Source organism: Canis aureus, chromosome 1, assembly GCF_053574225.1.
Source record: "Canis aureus isolate CA01 chromosome 1, VMU_Caureus_v.1.0, whole genome shotgun sequence".
Classification (NCBI taxonomy): Eukaryota; Metazoa; Chordata; class Mammalia; order Carnivora; family Canidae; genus Canis; species Canis aureus.
Window position 1 is genome coordinate 72,794,753 of NC_135611.1, and position 21,708 is coordinate 72,816,460.

Here is a 21,708-nt window from a genome sequence, read left to right on the forward strand (position 1 = left end):
AGAAAGAAAGAAAGAAAGAAGAAGTTTTAAAAAAAGAAAATTAAGAAACTTGGGGTTTTAGAATAATGGACATTATTTCAATTGAATAATTTAATCTGGAGATTCCTGGGTGGCTCAGCAGTTTAGCACCTGCCTTTGGCCCAGGGCGTGATCCTGGGGTCCTGGAATCGAGTCTCATATCACGCTCCTTGCATGGAGCCTGCTTCTCCCTCTGCCTGTGTCTCTGCCTTTCTCTCTCTCACTCTGTTTCTCGTGAATAAATAAATAAAATCTTAAAAGAAAATAAAATAATTTAATCTTAGAAAAAAATCACAAGTGATCCTTATTTCTACATTTCACTAGAGTAATAACTAGTTAATTGTGGGTAGTGTGGATTTAAAGTTTATTGCTATTTTGTTTGTCCAAAAGTCTTTGTGCTGTGCTGTGTATAGAAGTGCAAAGCCCCACAGCCTTTATCCCATGAAATATTTCATGGCCATGTGGACTCTATCCCCTGATACTATAAAACTCACCTCCTGTTCCACAGGTAGAGCCTTGCTTTGGGAAGCACAGGGGCTCTTGAAACATGGTCACAGCTCTCAGCCTTAGGGGGAAGCAGGTCACACACGAGGTCAGACCACGGCCCTGTCATGAAACACAGGGGGCAGCGGGTCTCTGCTGCAACGGACCCAGGGAGAGAGAATGGGAAGAGCTGGTTTTAATTCATGAGTGCGCTGGCATTGCACCTGACCTTCCTGTCCTGTCCTACCTCCAGGTTACATGGAAACCTGGATTCCTCATCCACTGTAACCAGGTAGACATTTGTTAAAACAATTATGATGCTAGGGCACCTGGGTGGCTCAGTCGGTTAAGCATCCGACTCCTGATTTCGGCTCAGGTCATGATCTCGGGGTTACAAGGTCAAGCCTAGCATCAGGCTGGCTCTGTACAGGGTCTGGTACCTGCTTAAGATGCTCTCTCTCTCCCTCTCCCACTGCCCTTCCCTGACTCCCTCTCTCTATAAAACAAACAAACAAAACCCAAAAAAAACAAAGACCCCCACCCCGGAAGAAAAAAAGAAAACAAAAACAAAAAAACTAAAACCAGTGATGTTGCTGCTTGTGGATTCCTTCATCTCCTGAAGATGCGCACAGCAGAAGACAAGATGGTCGTGAGTCAGGACATCTGAGGGGCCCACCCAGCTTCTCAGAGCTTCTGGCATTTAGAACAGTGTATCTTTCTCTATACAGCCTGACTTTTTATGAAATCCAGGAGTTCAAAAATTCAGTTTGGGAAGTTAAATCTTGAATCTTTGACTCTTGTATTTTCATTTCTCCTTTTCAACTCCTGACACTTCCCAAGGCAATGGATGCTTCTGGCTTCATCAAGGGTGGGTTGAATACAAGAAAGGCAATAAAAGATGAACATGAACCTTCTAAAAATCATCACAGTTGAAACTGAGGAGCTGGGAGGATAAGGGAGTGGGGAGTTAGTGGTTCATGGGGACAGAGTTCAGTTTGAGACGAGGAATGTTCTGGAGATGGTTGGCGGTGACAGCTGTACAACATAGGTGAATGCCCTAAATGAAAGGAGTCACTCTGTTATGTGTATTTTGCCACAAGAAAAAGAAATTCAACTTGCTTCCCAGTGAGCAGGTGAGTGTGGGAAGCTGTCTTGCCCCCTCCTGGAAAAAGAACAGGGAACAAGTTGGGCACAATGGCTGTGGGTGGTCTCAGGGGGGCAGTGCTGACCACCTGGAAGACTGAGGAGAGCAAGACCTGTCCAGCTCCCTGGTACTGTCCTGTGGGTGTGACCAGCCAGCTGGGACCTCCCGCTGCCCCCCCACCCCCCCACTCGCCCCCATGTCTGGATCATGAGCTCTGAGTGAGCAGGGCTGGAGCGGGCTGTGAACCTCAGCTGCAGCAGCATATTTCCCGTTGGCCCTGCAAATGCTTGTGCACTGTGTACACTGCCCCAAGGTGCCTGGAGGGTGGAGACTGTTATTTTATCTGCATTCAACCTGGTAAAATTTTAAGGCAACTATTCACTTGTGTTTGCTGGCAAGTCCATTTTGCCAGGACCAATGAAGAGTGAATCCTCTAGAAGTCAAGAAAGTCGTTTTTCACTTTCTTGTTATTTTTCTGAGAACATGAATGAGAAGAGGAGGAAGAACACCAGCTTCCAAGATGGACCAACCATGAGCAAGTTTCACTGAGGCAAGGGTGGACTAACCGGTGCATTTTGCCAACATTCTGCCCACTGGGGACCTATTTTAATGCATCATGCACATTTGGGGGCTGAACAAGCAAAGAAAAGCAAGGCAGAAAGCCATGCTGGTGGAAGCTGGTTTGATTGAGAGTCTTCAAAGGCACCTTAGTCCTTAAGTCTCCTTCCAAGGACTTGAACAGAGAACATACCTGTGGCTCTCTGTTGGAATGCTCCAGGTGAGAGTTGTGTCCTTGGGTCCCTGAGCCTCTGTCCTCTCTACTGGTCCTATGACCTCAGGTGCTTGGATCTCAAAGGCTTGTTGTCATGTGTTCTATTATTTCTGGATTGTCTGATTTTCTAAAATTTTCAGTGATGTGTCTTAAGATATGACCCAACAAGGGTGTCTCGATGATAAGGGCCCCGTTAAATTACAGAACATCCTTAAGAATAATAGTACTAGCTACAGTCTAGGGACTGTATGCTAACCACTAAATAACATAGCTTCTATAAATCCTCAAAGTACCCTCAAAAGTAGGTATTTTTAATCCCCTTTGACAGATGAGAAAATGGAGTCTTTGGGAGATGAATGTTCTTGCTCAAGATTATATAGCTGTTAAGAAGCAGAATCAAGTTTTGAACCATGAAACTGTTTAATTCCAAAATTAGTGGCCTAAATTACTACACATTTGTTCATTTGATTATCATCTGCCTTTGCCTGGCAATCTTCATGTCCACCACTCATGACATATGATGGGTCCTAAATAAATATTTGTTGAATGAATGAGTGCTATCTCCTGTCCACACCTAAGGAACAGGGCATAATGGTGGAATGGCAGATCATTATTTTGTAGTTCCTTGAAATATCAGGACCAGTTTCTTGTGGCCTCGAGGAGTCCAGCCAACCCCATGGCCCCTGCTACAGACATAGAAAGCCTCCTTGCATTACAGAAACACTCCATATCAAAACTTTAGTACAATTTCTTATTTCCTTTTTTAATAACAGTACAAGCTGTTATAACAAGCTCAAGTTGTTATAAAGATGGAAAACCTGAATTCAGAAGTAAACACGAACATTTTTCAGAAGAGGAAAACCTACTTTAGCCTCAAATGGGAAATTTCTTGCCTCAAATAGCAAAGTCTTTAAAAAATATGGCCAGCATTGCTTCTCCTACAGAAAAGTAAAATCACTTCCCTTTTTCAGAGACATAGGAGACATTATTTGTGACAGGCCTCAACAACCAGTGGTACCTGATCTTATTTCTTTGATTTTGTCTTTCTTTTGAGTTTAGAAAGGTTTTCTGGACCCTTTCCAACAGCTCCCTCCTGTCCTCAGCCCACCACTTGCCTTTGTCCTCTGTCCTTCCCGCACATTTTCTCAGGGACACTGCGGCGCACTGAGCAGATGTCCTCACCTCTGCCCATCTCTTTCTCCTGGAAAGAAGAAATGCTTCCCTGCATTTATTGGAACTAGGAAATTATTTTGAATGCTAAGTACTGAGTTCTTCCTAAAATAAGACCTAGTATTATAGATAGTACCTATAGCCAGGATTCCAGAGAATTCGAACTGCTTCTCCTCTCCCAGAAGCACTTTGCTGTGAAAGACATGGTCTGCAGAAGAGCAAGTCCACTTGGTATCCTTTAAAGATACTCATGAAAAGGAGCTACTACGTCTTTCTTCTTCTTCTTTTTTTTTTTTTTTAGAGAGAGAGAGAGAGAGAGAGAGCAGCCTGGGGAATGGGGGGGAAGAATCATAATCAGGTACCACCTCCAGCATGGAGCCCTATACCGACCTTGAGATCATGACCTGAACTGAAATCAAGAGTCAGATGCTTAACTCCCTGAGCCACGCAGGCTCCCCTCTGAAGGTGTCTTTAATAGTGAAAAATTCATTGTCATCCATGGATCAGTGAACAGTTTCTGGAAATGTTTTTGAATATTTCTGTTAACCACGCAGGACAGAACTGCTGAGGCAGTAGGGAGCATAAACAAGATGGTCAGATGGAGGAGGCTGAAGGAAGTGGGAAGGTTCAGCAGTGGCCCTTCAAGGCTGTGTGGGTGTGAGGAGAAGGCCCCAGCCATGTGCCCCAGGCAGAAGGGAGCTGCAGGGCCTGTCCCTCAGACTCCATGTCACCAGAGAGAGGACTTGACCTTCCTCCCATAGGTCCAAGTTGTTATTAATCAGATCAGAAGGACAGGATGCATTCCTGCCCCTTACTCCACCCGCCCCCAACAAGGAGAACCCCAGAGTAGTGTTGGATGGTCCTGATGCTAGGAGGCATTTCTGGCAAATGTTTTACCCATTTCAACATTTGCTGAATATTCTCCAAAAAATTCTCCAACAAATGAGGTTAGGGATCCTGTGAAAATGAGGCTACATCTGAAGGTACCTAGAGGGATACGATGAGACATGATGGTGGGAGTGTCACAGAGACTGTTCTCGGCAAATTTAGGCTGACTGTGTGATTTGGGGTCCTGTATCTAAATAAGGAAAGCCTTCTCATCGCTGACTGTAGTGGGAACAGAGACTAACCAGCAGCCTCCTGAGGGGCTGTCCAGTCAGTGGGATGATCCTAGTAGAAGAGGAAGTTGTCAGCATTACTGTTCACATGAGCTCAATGCTCCAGGGCTGCGTTATTGCTAGTAGCATTCAGCAGCAACTCCAAGGCTTTGGGAACTTATCCAAAGCAGGCAAAACCAAGGTGGTAAAAAGTAAAGTAGGTCAACACCAGTGCCTTTGGGGGAGGAAGTCAGAGAAGCAAGAAGAACCCCCTGTGGGCCAGAGCCCCAGCGCGTGGAAGAGTCTGTCTGGTCAGACAGAGGGGGCTCCACTTCTTCAAGCTCTGGGCTTGGATAATGTCCTCAATTCTTGCCCCTAGGTTCGGCTTGGACCCCATTATGCCCACCGAGTCATTGAGCTCTTCTGGTGTTAATGAATGCACTAGTTGGTGAATACACACAGCAGGATGCTGATGAGCATCTACAGGGTTGACTTTGGCAGGTGGCAGGAGAGCTCACAGCTCAAAGCAGGTGTTTGCATCCAGGGCCTAGTAACATGTCCCTGCTGCCTCATCTGATGCCAGAGGCTGTAACAGCCACTCTCACCAAGGCCCAGACTGGAGCCAGCGTCCCCACGGCTCCCTTTCTGATCCCTCCATGAGTAATGGAGTCACGTGCCACCGCGATGGCTAAGGACTGTGCTCCAGGCAGCTGGAGGGCCAGGGTCCAGCTTCTCAGCCTCCGCAGCCAGGCAGGTGCTACAGGCATGCCACCTCCCCCTCCTGCTCACCTCTCTGCATCTCTGTGCTGCAAAGGAGGAACTACCTTAGTATTTTTCTCACTCTCCCCATTAGGGAAATTCTGAGGGAGCAGACAGAGTTAAAGCCCCTAGGGGAAAATCTGAGCTGCTCAAAGGAGAACCTCCAAGTCCCTCACCCTTCAAAGCTAGGTCTCAGGCCAGTGTTGGTACCAAGAGCCAGGAAATTAGTACTAAACACAACAATCTTCCAAGGGAGAGAAGCAATTAATGAGGCATAGAGGAAAGTGGAAATGAGAAACCAAAGATTAGAGACCAGAAAGTTCCACAGCATTAACTTCCTGCCCTTTACTCCAGTCAGAGAGTGTGACAGGATTTCTCCAGTTATAAAAAACTTGCTGGGGTGCCTGGGTGGCTCAGTCGGCTAAGCATCTGCCTTCGGCTCAGGTCATGGTCTCAGGGTCCTGGGATCCAGCCTTGACTCAGACTCCCTGCTCAGTGGGGAGTCTGCTAATCCCTCTCCTTCTGCCCCTCCACCCACTTGTGCCCTCTCTCTTTCTCTCTCTCTCTGTCAAATAAATAAATAAATAAAGTCTTTAAGAAAATAAAATAATCAATATGCCAAAGCGGCTTATTTGGGAGCAGCCATGTTGACCTCAACAGTTTCTTCCTCTGAAACTTCCCTGGATGTTTCACACATTCAAAGTGGCCGGACTGTTCCTTCTTCTCAAACCAGTCTCTTTGTTCTGACAATAGGTCAGTTCGGTTAAACTCACTTCAGGAGGTAGTGATGCAGGTGAGTTCTCAAAGTTAGGTATATGGTTTAAATAACCAGGTTACAAATAAAAGGCATTTCTATGAAAAGAAAAATAGTGGTTTAGATCAAATTATAAACCAGTTTCTGAGTTCTGAGGGTGGCCAGTTGAGAACACTTTCAGATATCATGCTCAAAACATCTTCATAGTATGACACGGATAGTGGCCTTTGGGCAGGTTTCCTGGTTTATGGTTCGTTCCGGTGTCTGGAAATCTCTTCAAGTGGCCCCCAGAGCAACAGGTATGAAGATGGTCTGTGAATGAGTTGTCAGTGATTTCTCTGAAGTTTACATCAAGTGGTTTATATTCAGTTTCTGGGGCTTGAAGGGGGGGAAAAAAGCAGTTTAAAGTATCAAATGATTTCAATTCAAAAACATGGGGAAAAAATAGGGGGAATCTGGGTGGTACAGTCATTTAAACATCTGAATCTTGGTTTTGGCTCAGGTCATGCTCTCGGGGTCCTGGGATAGAGCCCCACATTCACTCCATGCTCATCATGCAGTCTGCTTGGGATTCTCTCTTCCTTTTCCTCTGCCCCTCCCACTTTTACAGTCTCTCTCTTTCTCAAATAAATTAATTAAATCTTTAAAAATATATACATGGGAAAAAAATTGAAAAAATTTGTTTGGAGAGGTGTAGCTGGGCTTTGGCAGAAACTAAAAGAAACCAGGATCTAGTTCAGTTTATAATGAACTATATTAGAATCTAATATCTATAAAGCCATGTTATTAAAACATATTTTTTTCCTCTCTGCAATCACCCTCATTTTACCAAAAATAGCCAAATGAAGACTAATTTGTTTGCAAATTAAGTTTTGTTTTTAAAAAGTTGATCTGAATATTTACATAGGAGCAACAAGAATAGTAAATGTGCTTTGCTGGAACTTTTTATAAGGAATCTCTAGATTGAACTTTTAACAGCCTCTCAAAGACAGAATTCACGCTACATACTTGTCATCAAAGATCACAAACCCACACACAAAGAGGAATTGGGTTCCTCTTTGGGATTGGGTTTCACATCCTCAATGCGAGGAATGGATGCAGTTTGAAAAAGATCAGACTTAATGTTTGGGACTTTATGGACTTCTGGTTCTGATGTCAGATCCTTGTTCACCAAACAACTAGCATTCTAGCTTGCATGGGTGTTGCACTGACTTTAACTTATTCAAAAATATGATTTTTTGTAAATATCAAATCAGTGATACTGGTGTTAGTGTTGTAATCAGGTTAAACACATTTCCATTAAACTTGACAGGACTATAGAAGGACAATATTTTTTAGTTCATGAATTCTACTTTTCAAATATATAAAAGCTGCAGGTGGGATAAAATCTCATACATGGATATTTTGTGTCCACTCTCTTGTGTACTTTTGTACTTAACCTTGTACAGTTATTTTCATCTCTTGAAACATGAAAGAAATGTTATGTAGTTGTTCTTTAGAAGATCTGGCCATTTGGTACATAATCCAGCACATACACACTGGGAGGTGATGACAATAAAAATGGTTTTCTCAATAATAAATAAATAAATAAATAAATAAATAAATAAATAAATACTTGCCATCAGATTTTGCTTGCAATGTCTATAGATTTGGGTAAATTCTAACAGATGCCGTGAAACGGCAGGACACCTGCACCCCGATGTTTATAGCAGCAATGTCTACAATAGCCAAACTGTGGAAGGAGCCTCGGTGTCCATCGAAAGATGAATGGATACAGAAGATGTGGTTTATGTATACAATGGAATATTCCTCAGCCATTAGAAATGACAAATACCCACCATTTGCTTCAACGTGGATGGAAGTGGAGGGTATTATGCTGAGTGAAGTAAGTCAATCGGAGAAGGACAAACGTTATATGGTTTCATTCATTTGGGGAATATAAAAAATAGTGAAAGGGAATAAAGGGGAAAGGAGAGAAAATGAGTGGGAAATATCAGTGAGGGAGACAGAACATGAAAGACTCCTAACTCTGGGAAACAAACAAGGGGTGGTGGAAAGGGAGGTGGATGGAAGGATGAGGTGACTGGGTGACAGGCCCTGAGGGGGGCACTTGGCAGCATGAGCACTGGGTGTTATGCTATATGTTGCAAATCGAATTCCAATAAAAAAAATATGCAAAAAAATAAAGTACAATATAAAAATTTTTTTAAAAGATTTGGGTAAATTCTTGTCTTCTTGAGGTCCCCCAAATATCCTGAGTTTCCCCCACCTGCCAGGGAGTAAACTTCTTTACTCACTTGGAAAGGTTATCAAGCTTGTTGGGGTTTGCTTTTTGTTTTTAATTTTTGTTAAGAGGCTTTATTGGCTCCATGCCATCAGTCTTAGTTCCTTGAAACTTTGTGGTCATATTTCACCCTATACATGTCTGTCTCAAATATGACATCCAATCAAAGCTTTGATAACATAATCAGTGTTTTCCATTGTGTCCTGTTACAAGGAGAAAAGATTCTTATTGAACTTATGCAAATAAATATATTGTCATGAAATCTAAGAATACTCACTGAGAATTTTTGAATTCTGGAGGGATCAGGTAGGGAGAAAAGGATAAATGTTTCAATTTGTTCACAAAAGTATGAACGTATATTTTGTCCAATTGTAAGTCACAGCTTAAGAGAAGAAATTTTTTTAAATGTGGAAAAACAAAACATTAAAAATCAGCAATGTTTCAAACACAAATGTCATAAAAACTGTAATCAGCCTACTCAGTTCATTCAGTCCCATTATATGAATTCAGTTCTACTTGAATCCAGTTTTTCCACCAGTTCTAGAAATTCTTGCCCAGTTCAGTTTTATGATCTTCAGGTTATCAGAAACCTGTATTTATCAAAAATCCTTTTCACGAATTTCTCTGAAGATGAAGCACATTAGCAGAAAGGTTTTATGAAAGTATCTTAGTAGAAATATAACTGTTTGGAAATGATAGAAGGCTTAAAACGGCCATGGTTAAAGATTTGGTGAGAGTTTGTGACAATGCAATTGACAAGAAAATTTGGAAATTTCTTCAACACACAATATGCCAAGATAATAACATACCAGGACATTTCCGATTTCAAGGAATTTTATACAATTCTTAGAACACTTATTTTAATGACATATATTTACACAAATATAATCTAAGAGGCTTAGTATCACTTATTTGACAATGCTTCCCAAGAAATTTAAAATAATAAATCTAATCGATTTAATTTCCCACAAAATCTATTAAAACTCCAGGGCCCTCTGGAAAATTTCAGGTAGATTGTGGTCAAAAGAATTGATTTTAGAATTTGATTTTGGGAAGTATGTCAAAAAATATGAAAAGATTTGAACATTTCATTAAATGGATCACAGATCATTATGAAACAATACTTATCTTAAATAGATCCAAGTGACAATAAAAGATTTTTTTTTACAATAAAGGATTTTAAAGACAAATACAGATTATATGATTGTGAACAAAACTTAGTTCTTTTTATATTAACAAGACTCAGTTTTCTTGAATAATTAAAGATGTGATAAAATCAAAACACTGATACTTTGTTTTTCAAGGCAGGTTACATTGAAGGGGAAGAAAAACTTTGTTCACTATTTCTGATAAAAAGCAAACCAATAATCTAAGAAAACTTTTTGTCCTTTTTAATAGAAAGAAAAACCAAATTATAGGTTTGTACAAGTGTACTTCTGACATTAAAACTCATTTTAAAATGAATTTATTTGGGGATCCCTGGGTAACTCAGCAGTTAAGCACCTGCCTTCAGCCCAGGGCGTGATCCTGGAGACCCGGGATCGAGTCTCACATTGGGCTCCCTGCGTGGAGCCTGCTTCTCCCTCTGCTTGTGTCTCTACCTCTCTCTCTCTCTCTCTCTCTCTCTCTCTCTCTGTGTCTCTCATGAATAAATAAATAAAATCTTTAAAAAAATAAATAAAAAAAATAAAATAAAATGAATTTATTTTAATTTTAGTCACTGACCACACAATAAAATTCCTTTCATGGTTCCTTTTTAATAAGCCTTCTATAACTTTCTTGTTTTTCCATTTAGATTTTGTCCTTCTTCCCTCTTTATTTATTTATTTTTTCTTCCTCCCTCTTTAAATACCAACTTCGCAGGGCTCTTGGTGGTTCAATCAGTGGAGTGTGTGACTCTTACTCTCAGGGTTGTGAGTTTGAGCCCATGTTGGGTATAGAGATTAAATAATAATAATAATAATTTTAAATAAATAGGATAAAATAAATACTTTAGGACAAAATTATTTTCTTTTCTCTCAACAAAATTGTATTTTAATTTCCCATACTTTCTTACCAAAAACATACATCTTACTTTCCTTCATATGGAGTTGTCTATCTTATTATTTCGGTAGCTTTAACCATATATATTACTTAGAGTTCCTAATTCTTAGAGGTTTTAATTTCTCATGAAAACTAAGTACAAACTCTTGTGAATTGTATCAGCAGCACTTTGTAGACAATACATTTATGAATATATTTCATAATTTCCAGAAACTTGTGCTTCCTCATAGTAGAATCTTTCAATAAAGCACAAAACATGTTTGCTAGTCAATCCAAATTTATTTTTAATTTCTCTGGAATAAGGAACCAAAAGTTAATAAACCTGTGCTGTGTTCAATACTTAATATTTGTTACTTTATCTTATTTGGAAATGACCAAATTATCCTCACTTAATCACTTAACATAGCAGAACTCCAAGGTTTCAGGTTATCAAAAATACTTTGGGTAACATTTTCACAAGTTTACCTAAACCTTTTTTAAAATTTTACATTTATTCAATTTACTTATTCTCAAAAATCGTGCTTAGGTTACCCAAAACAACTTCAAGAGACACCAAAGGAAGTCACACTATTATTGTTATTTTTTAATATTTTCATAGTATATCAATCCTAGCTTTAAAGCAAAGTGTAGGGGTTGAGAAAAGTAAGTATTAATTTTTACTATTCCCCTTTCAAATAGTTATTGGTCATCCAAGTTACTGCTCCCAAAAGGCTCGATCCAAAATTTTAAAATTTAATAGCCATGAGATTTCCAGTTCAAAATTTATCCAAAATCAGACAAAAAGTAACTGTCAGCCTTTGAACTATATATAAATACACATTTAAATATATATATAATATATGTGTGTGTGTGTGTATAATATATTTTATATATAAGCATCTGTTTCGTGGGAAAAGAAATGAATTACTACAGGATAAGACACTTGGTTCAGGGGATTCCTGGGTGGCTCAGCGGTTTGGCGACTGCCTTTGGCCCAGGGCGGGATCTTGGAGTTCCTGGATCGAGTCCTACGTCAGCTCCTGGCATAGAGCCTGCTTCTCCCTCTGCCTATGTCTCTCTCTCCTTCTCTCTCTCTCTCTCTCTCTATGTCTATCAGGAATAAAAAAAAAAAAAAAAAAAAAGACACGAGGTTCAAATTTTAAGCCAAACAAGACAAATTTTTAACTGATCTTTGGATTTTTTGCCCGGAAGTCTGTAGCTACCGATTTCCTGGCTGATACACTTGGAACTCTGACCCTATTGGCTGCTGTTCATGAGAGAAGACAGATTGAAGTTATTCTTTTCACTTGCGGGTTTTTATTTTAAGCCCATCACACCCAGCACAGAATCGCTTCTGGCTTCTAGAACTGTGAGGAGTTCACCGCTGCTCTTCTGGGAGTGATTGGGCAGGGGGAGGCTTTGCCTATTTATTTATTTATTTATTTATTCATTCATTCATTCATTCATTCATCTTTTATTTTTTATTGGTGTTCAATTTGCCAACATATAGAATAACACCCAGTGCTCATTCCATCAAGGCTTTGCCTTTTGTTACTCATCACTACTGTTGCCAATTATCATTCATTCAGGGCATTTTACCCTCCACCCACTAGCTTAGGAATTGAAAACATTATGTAATTGAGCATTTCACTCACAAGACCCTCCACTTTGACCAGTGAATAAACTCATCTAATGAGAGACCACTTAAAGTAAGAGATGGTATCCTATAAAACTTAAAGAAGGAGAAGGAGGAAGAAGAGAAAAAGAAGGAGGAGGGAGGAGAGGAAGGAAGAGGAGGAGAAGGAGGAGGAGGGAGAGGGGAGGATATACGAAGGGGAGCAGAATAAGCAACTCCGGAATATGCCACTTTGACATACTGATTATTTTAAATTCAGGTTACTTGAGAAACAGTCAGTACAACAGGGACACTCTGACCCTCCTCTGTCCCTCAGAAAGCAGAAATAAATCTCCCATGTGAACAGTACCCGTCCTGTACCGGGAGGAAGAAAAACTTCTTTAATGCCAGAGATAGAGAATTCAGGGCCAAACTGTATAAATAGACCTTGCTATTTCTTTACTAATTTACTACCTGAAGCCCAAACTTCTTTGTCTTGTCAATTCTTCACAAATTTATTGTTTCTTTGTCTAAAGGGTATAAAAGCTGTCTGCTTTCATCACTTCTTTGAGTTTCCTGCATATACTAAATTAATTTTTTTTCTCCTCTTAGTCTGTCTTATAGCTACTTAACTATTAGACTGACCAAAGTAGCTAGAAAGAAAAAAAGGAAAAATTTCCCTGCCCTACAATACCAACAACCATTGCTCAGCAGCTCCTTGAAGTTCCTTCTTGGCTTACTATGTTCATGGCCCCCCTGATTCCTGAGCTCCAGAACTTTCTGAACAATAGCAACCATTGCACTTACTGTAAGTGGTGTGTGTCCACTGGGAAACTTGTCAACAGCTTTAGAAATCATTCAAAGCAATATATCAACGTACTGTAAACATTTTATTTGTCCCGTAATGGAAAGAATATTTGTTCAAAAAGAAATAAGTCAAAGGTCATAATTTTCCTCAGTATCCAGCATAGAGGGTATGAATGTGATTAAAGTGCTCCTTCGGGCAAGTTTTTTTTTTCCCATTCAGTAACCCATCTGAGATTCCTTTGTCTAATCTAATAATTCTCTAACAGCACAAAGGAAGACAGAAATCACCCAGGGCAAGCATTGAGGGTTTTGTATTTGGACAAAGTTTGGGATTAACTCAGCATAGTATAAGTAATGAATGACAAGCTAAGAGAAGCTTCACAATAAATACTTTGTTTGGTGAAAGAAATGTAATAGGTTTTCAAGAATGGAACCCAAGCTAGAATGAGTAATTGATCAGAGTGTATAAATACCAGTAAGATCAAAAACATAAGCTACTGTTCTCCTGAGATTTAGAAATCCAGTTGCTTTTTAAAGAAAATTTAGTTTCCAACACTTAAAAGTTGGTAAATTTCTCATAAACATCCAAATTTAAAAAAACAGTTTCTGTGGTACATGTGGATACAGGAGTGGATATCCATCAGATAAGGTGTCCTCCAGGTTGTCCTGGGAACTGCCACCTCTGTACACTTGGGCTTGGCCTCACCTGAATTAGATGCTCCCTGACCCACACATCCTGGTTTAGGAGGTTTGCAAAGCAAAGGAAAATGACTATCATCTCTTCAATAAATGGTGCTGGGAAAATTGGACATCCACATGCAGAAGAATGAAACTAGACCACTCTCTTTCACCATACACAAAGATAAACTCAAAATGGATGAAAGATCTAAATGTGAGACAAGATTCCATCAAAATCCTAGAGAAGAACACAGGCAACACCCTTTTTGAACTCAGCCACAGTAACTTCTTGCAAGATACATCCATGAAGGCAAAAGAAACAAAAGCAAAAATGAACTATTGGGACTTCCTCAAGATAAGAAGCTTTTGCACAGCAAAGGATACAGTCAACAAAACTCAAAGACAACCTACAGAATGGGAGAAGATATTTGCAAATGACATATCAGATAAAGGGCTAGTTTCCAAGATCTATAAAGAACTTATTAAACTCAACAGCAAAGAAACAAACAATCCAATCATGAAATGGGCAAAAGACATGAAGAGAAATCTCACAGAGGAAGACATAGACATGGCCAACATGCACATGAGAAAATGCTCTGCATCACTTGCCTCAGGGAAATACAAATCAAAACCACAATGAGATACCACCTCACACCGGTGAGAATGGGGCAAATTAACAAGGCAGGAAACAACAAATGTTGGAGAGGATGTGGAGAAAAGGGAACCCTCTTACACTGTTGGTGGGAATGTGAACTGGTGCAGCCACTCTGGAAAACTGTGTGGAGGTTCCTCAAAGAGTTAAAAATAGACCTGCCCTACGACCCAGCAATTGCACTATTGGGGATTTACCCCAAAGATACAGATGCAGTGAAACGCCGGGACACCTGCACCCCGATGTTTATAGCAGCAATGGCCACGATAGCCAAACTGTGGAAGGAGCCTCAGTGTCCAACGAAAGATGAATGGATAAAGAAGATGTGGTTTATGTATACAATGGAATATTACTCAGCTATTAGAAATGACAAATACCCACCATTTGCTTCAACGTGGATGGAACTGGAGGGTATTATGCTGAGTGAAGTAAGTCAATCGGAGAAGGACAAACATTATATGTTCTCATTCATTTGGGGAATATAAATAATAGTGAAAGGGAATATAAGGGAAGGGAGAAGAAATGTGTGGGAAATATCAGAAAGGGAGAAAGAACGTAAAGACTGCGACCTCTGGGAAACGAACTAGGGGTGGTAGAAGGGGAGGAGGGCGGGGGGTTGGAGTGAATGGGTGACGGGCACTGGGGGTTATTCTGTATGTTAGTAAATTGAACACCAATAAAAAATTAAAAAAAAAAAAAAGAAAATGACTATCAGAATCTTCTAAGGAAAGAAGGAGAAACCAATAACAATTAGGCTTGGATGGGACCAGAAAGAGAAATTCATCCAATAAAAGAGATCAAAATGCAATAAAAGCAGGCACTGTAGGTGATTCCAAGACCCAAATATTAGATGGAATGCAAAATCTCCCATATGCTCTCTTAGGTAACAACATGAGTAGTACTGTTCAAAAATCTTGTGTAAACTCAGCTCAATAATTTTTCAGCATCTTATCCATGCCTAGCACCATGCTGGGCCCTGAGGATGGCAAAATCGGGAAGACAATCTCTGCCCCCACGAAAAATCCCCAACTGAAGCAGGAGACTAGCATATATAAATGTATAAAAATACATGAATTTACAATTCTATAATAAAAATAAAATAACCCAATTAAAAACAATAGACAAAGGGCTTAACCTTACCACACAACTGATTCACTCCAAATGGATGGAGGACCTACACAAAACAGCTAAAACCCTAAAACTCTTAGAAAACATAAGACAAAGCCTTGATTGATTTGGGATTTGGTGATGATTTTGTTTGATATGACACCAAAATCGCAGCCAACAAAAGAAAATGTTGATCAATTGATTCCATCAACCATTGAACCTTTTGTGCATCAGAGAACACTATTGCCAGAGTACAAAAGCAACCCACAGAATGGGGGAAATATCCACAAATCATTATAGGACAAGGATCAACACCCAGAATATGCAAATAACTCCTATGACTCATCAACAACAAAAGCAACCCAACTGTGAAATGAAGAAAAGATTTGAACAGACACTTCCCCAAAAAAGTTATAGAGATGGCCAATAGCACATGAAAAGATGTTCACCATCACTACCTATCAAGGAAATGCAAATTTATGTTTCCAGAAATTAACAATTCATGATAGTGCTTATTTTCCCATGTCTTTTAAATCTCTGCCAATCTCACCTTGCATTTTAATTTGCATTTCTTTCTTATTACCATTCTCCCACTTGCTGGCTGGACATTTGTGTTTCTTCCCTGACTTGTGTAATCATCATGCCCTTTCATGGTTTTCTATTTGGGGTCTCATCCTGTGGTAGGATTACGAGGCAAGAGGTCCTTGTGTGGTCAACCTGTTCACCTACTGTTGGTCATTCATGGGCTAATGACTTTTTTTTTTCTCATTTGAAATCTCTCCTTCAAAGAGATTGGTATTTTTTGTATAGGAGTTTAAAGATAAATATCATCTTTCATGGGTTCTAGAAGAGGCATTTTTTAAGCTTAGAATGGGAGCCACTATGAAACATCTCCAAGACTGGGAGCACGTAGACAATTTTGACTTTATCAACCTTACAATTTACATCCTGTGACTTTTGCCCTCAAGACATTAGCTGGGTTTGTGCCTCATGGCAAAATAGGACCTATGAAGGAGAGATACAGGAAACTGTACTTTTGAGAACTTCACTTAAAAAACAAATGAAAGAAGAAACTACTCCAAGATTTCAGCAAAGACAGGTCCTAGCATCTTGGTTTTTCTTTTTTTCCCCCCAGCATCCTGTTGACTGAATGCCACTTGGCACCATGGAATCCCGAGCTCTTTCTCCTTGGACTTCATGAGGACTTCTAGGGACAGCCAAGCTGGCAACCACACAACTGCCTTTCCACTACAAGATAAATGGTGTCTCTAAAAACGTTTCCAGAATTTGGTCAGAAAGGGTCTCATTTGTAAACAAGCTTGTGTTCCTCTTCCAATTTAGAACAGACTTGACACACTTGATCTGGAAATTCTTTAACTCTGCTCCCATACCTCTCTTTAAAGCTCTCTTAGTATGGTGAACATACTGAATGGATTGTTTGGACTGCATTAGTAACCACATGAAGTCCAGGATTTGGTAATCCCATTAGGAGGCAAAGAGAATCCTAAAGCTTGGGGTAAAAACAAGGTCCTCCTATTAGGACACATAAATGAGACTTTCAAATACAATTAGTCCACCTAAAAGAAAATGTGAGTGACCAGACTCTATATAGATGGTAGCTCAGCAAACAAATGACTTGGGACATTCTGGCCTGAACTTCTGAATATTGAAAATGTGATCTGTCTTCTTTATAAGCAATTTTTCTGGGAAAAACTAACTGGAGAATATTATCTTAAGTAGGTAACTTTTAACTGTAAAAGATATTGATTGCCTATGAAGAAAAGCAGAGTCTGCCATTCTTATACTGACCAGAGCCATAAACAGTGGCATCCACCTCATTCAGCCAGGCCCCCAAAGCTGCCACCCAAACAGAGACCCACTGAGGCAGCATTCTCCCGGCTACTGCCTTAGACTTCCTTCACTCACTTCAGGAAATTTCTTTCTCTGTACATGCTTTGAGGTGCCAGCATTAAAATACTTGGGACCACAGGACAGAGCAAGGTCAGCCTCTTTGACACAATTCTAGAAACAAGTCAAACCCTACCTTCTTGACCAATCCCCAAATCTCTCTTACACATCTCAAAATGCTTCTGGATACTGTAAAATTCCAGGATATTGGAACATAATTGTCCTGTACTTAAGGGGAAAAAAAGTAGATTTTAAATTGCAATTACCCCGAAACTTGTAGAAAAGAAAAATAAAAAATGCACATTCTTTCTTTTAAAGTTCTCTACACTGTTCCCTTAAAGTTATAAATCCTATCAAATTTTTAAAATGTAAACATAGCCCACAGTCATGTGACAATGAAGGGAAAAAGAAGGTGGAAGAGGCCTTTTAAAGTACAAACTTCAGGGATACCTTGGTGGCTCAGCTGTTTAAGCTTATGTCTTTGTCTCAAGTTATGATCCCAGGATCCTGGGATTGAGCCCTGTGTTGAGCTCCCTCTCCCTCTCACTGAGCTCAGTGAGGAGTCTGTGTTACCGTCTCCCTCTGCCCGCCCCCCAACCACCACTTGTGCATTCTCTCTCTCTCTCTTAAATAAGTAAAATCTTAAAAACAAAACAAAACAAAACAAAAAACAGAATCACACCTCAGCATATGCAAGTAAATTTTATTTTAAAAGGTAAAACTTTATGCAATCTTTTTTTTAATGCAGCCTTTTAAAACCTGAAAATTCAGTTATTAAGCAAGTGAATCACACAACATTGATTAGAGTGATTAAAGAAGTAGTGATGTTCACCACTGTGAACGATCACAGAAGGGAATCACAAGTTGGATATTCAATGATTTAAGAGTTTTATCTTGCACAATTAGATATGGTCAGCTTTAAAACAAAATTCATTTTCTAGTCATTCTGCTCCTAATCTTGGCCCTCTTCATCACCATCATCTCAGACGACAGGAATACTCACCCTAGTGGTGCTTCCCCAATGGTTGTCCTGGTTTTTGGCTATCAGTATGCAGCCCTGCATGCCCCAGTCTGTGCCCTAGCTGGGAGACAGGGTTTGCTATTTGCTATTTATTACAGAAGAACAAACACATTTATCTTTATGAACAATCACACCTGATACTGAGCAGTGCAGCAGAGGCCAGGACAGATTCAGGAAAAATCAGGAGAGGCCATTCCTGTTCATCGTTGAGCTCTAACCCTATACAAAAATCTATCCCCAAACCTTTCACAGACTGCAAAATAAGAGACAGGTAAAGGGAACACTTGGGGGTCAGATGTATTTCTGAAATAAGAAAATTTCCAAATTTAGAAATGCAATGGTACCAAAACTGCACCAGGACCCTAGCAAACTTGAGATAGTATGTTAATATTACCATCAAATGAGTATATCTGTGTTCCCTCTAAGTGGAGTAAACGCTTCTGGGATTTCAGAAGTGTGTTCAAATGTTGGAACATGGAAACCTGCATCCAAACACTGATTCCAAGAAGGATTCCCTTTTCAATTTCAAAGATAAGTGTTTTTGGTTTTTTTTTTTTTACCTGTTCTTGATAATCCAAATTTTTTTGTGTTCTGATTCTGCTCCTTTAAATCCATAGCCAACCACCAGAACACCATGATTCAGGTGTTTGCTGCTGCAGTTTGGATCATAACAAATGCCTGGAAAAGAAAAATTCAGTCTCCAGGTAGGATCTCCAAGTGACAGGTTAACATGTGACAATAATCTAGACTATCAACCATGATAAGGGGAGCATCTCAAAATTCAGTGAAATGACATAACTCCAGATAAGATTTAAAAGCAGTTCTTTTCTGAGCTACACTAGGGATTCAGGCCCTAATCTAATACTAGCAGAAAGAAAAAGTGGCACAATATTTTTGTAAACAACTTAACAATGGGCATAAAAGATCCCTCATTGAAACCTTGTCATTCTGCTTTTAGGATACCAGTTAAGGAAACAGCACAGAACCCAAAATTACTTGAGCTAAGCAGTTCTTTTCATTTCAATTATAGTAGTAAACTCTTTGTAAATTTTAAAAGCCTAATAAGTGGGGGGAAATTAAAATGAATTAAGCTATACCAATTGGCTTATATAGCCATTTAGATATATTGTGAAGTGCTTAAAATCATGAAAATATAGTTCAAGTCATGTCAAATGGAAACAAAATATTACATGTACAGAATGAACAATTGCGTTAAGTCCACACCCCCAAAATTCTACAATAGCTTCCACATACCAAAGTCAATATTGCTGTATGTTAGGGTGGTTTTTTAAATTTTCTGCCTGTATTTCTACATAGACAAATGGTTACCTTCTTTATAGACCAGAAGGTATCCAGGCTTGCATTGATACTAATAGAGACAGACCAGCCCCACAGTTGCCACTGACACCATAAGGGACTCCTCCTGCTGAAGGATGTTCACGAAGTCAGTGATGTTGGCAGCAGGATACTCAGGCCTGTATTTGCAGGATCCATCCTTTCAAAAGGAAAGGGAAAGAGACTTGTTGACTACCATCCACCTCTTGGGGAGCATGAGTTCAAGACTGTTTGCAGTTGAATGATTTCCAAGTCAATCTCATTATAAAGCATCTCAGGAGCTGAAGTAACATCAGTTGTTTTGAAGTTGGAGAATTAGCTGGTGTCTATTCAATGACACACTCTTGGTCTACCAGTCCAGAGGAAATATTCCATTCTAGAAAATCTGAACCGTATGTAGAATGGTATAGATATTTCCATATAACAAAGAAATAGGAATAGCCAAATGGTAACCGGCTAGCAGAACTGTGTTGGGCTAATACATTTTAATGACAGTTCTGACAGTTTGTAGATGCAGAGTCTACAATAGAAAATGTGAATACTAAATATGGTATCTTTTTTCTCCAACTCTTTTTCCTCAACTCTCAAGCAGAGCTGGAATGACAAGATAAGGAGTTCTATTTACATTTCAGTGTTTGGATAGGATTCCTCTGAGTCTAGGCCCCCATTGTCCTTAACATACTGGAAGCTGTTACCCACCAGGCCACTACTGCAGCCCTCATTGCCTTCAGCCCAAGAGAAGTCAGGTTCTGCTCACTCAAGGACACAAGTTTGCCAGTTTTGCGGAATGTCTGTCTTTCCCAGGCATCAGTTGTATTAAATGCCCACCTAGATTCACAAGGACCCTGAAACCAAATTAAAAAGCACTCAGTTTCTAAAACAAATACAAAGATTTGACAATAGCTCATTTATCTGAAAATTCTCTTAAACATATTGTTCCTCACTCTGTCACAGCAATGACACTTGTTCCTTTTTTACTTCACTATTGGAGGGTGACCTGCTGAATATGGTCACACCTGATCCTTCACAGGAATGATGTAGCCTTGCTCTCTCCAGTCCACAGATGAGGGGATTTCAGCAAAGACAGGTGCTCAGAACACTTTTCCTTTCTTGTGCTTCTGGATTTTAAAGTCATTCAGCACCTGTTTGAATTCTTCATTGGTCTTCAAGGAAAAGGAAACAGAATGTTGACAAACATGAGATTTTTTTTGAAAGAATACTTAAAGGAAGCACAAAATGTTCAGCAATCCATGCCACACTCACCATGTCACCAAAGGCATTCATTGCCAGAGTGAAGCTGTGTTCCCCTTGGCTGTATTCCTGATTGTGCTGTTCAATCATTTCCATGTTCCTCTCCCACACTGTTCTCCTCCATCCTTCTTCATCCTGCAGAAAAACATATAACCCATCATCCTTATTTCTAGTTAAAAGCACTCAGCAGCACCAAGTGGATGTGCTGACAGAGAGGAGGAGAAACCATGTCCAGCGCTGGCCTGGTGCTTCTGGAAGCTGTGCTCCAGCAGCCACACAGCAGGACATGTGCCCACCTCGTGCACAGACCCAGGGCCCTGCTTACTGCCTTGGTAAGAGCGGCCTCAGGAAGCTACTCTCTGCTGCGAACTCTCCGCAGGATAGACCGTTCTCTGGGGGTCTCCCTGGACAGCTCGGGTGTTACCAACCTTGTCATATAGTTTCCCGTGTGCCTCCTTCCACTGGGACCAGTGTGCATCTAAGCTGTGATCCAGTTGTGGAACAGCTGAGGCTATTCCCAGGCAGAAGGCAGCCAGAAAGAGAGAAGGATGTATGTTTCAAAACCTAGGGATGGAAAAGAAATGAGTTTCTGATTAGACCAATTGATATACAAAACCATCCTCCTTTCTTCTAGATGCTAGAGCCAATACAGTGGGGAGAACATTGAATATATCCTCCCAAGTACATACATGGGGACTGCACTGGCCCCACCAGGGGCACTCATCTGGTAATGCAGCTGTGCAGTGTCATCAGCAGGTGTAGCTCCAGGCCCATGGCTCTGAGGCCACCCACTTAAGACCCTGGGGCTTCGCCTGATTGGCCCTATCAGTA

At 40.2% G+C, this 21,708-nt stretch overlaps 1 pseudogene; it reads right to left on the reverse strand.

The window, feature by feature from the left end:
• Positions 1–18,138: 18,138 nt before the first annotated feature.
• Positions 18,139–21,012, reverse strand: LOC144287764 (procathepsin L-like; annotated as a pseudogene).
• Positions 21,013–21,708: the final 696 nt, after the last annotated feature.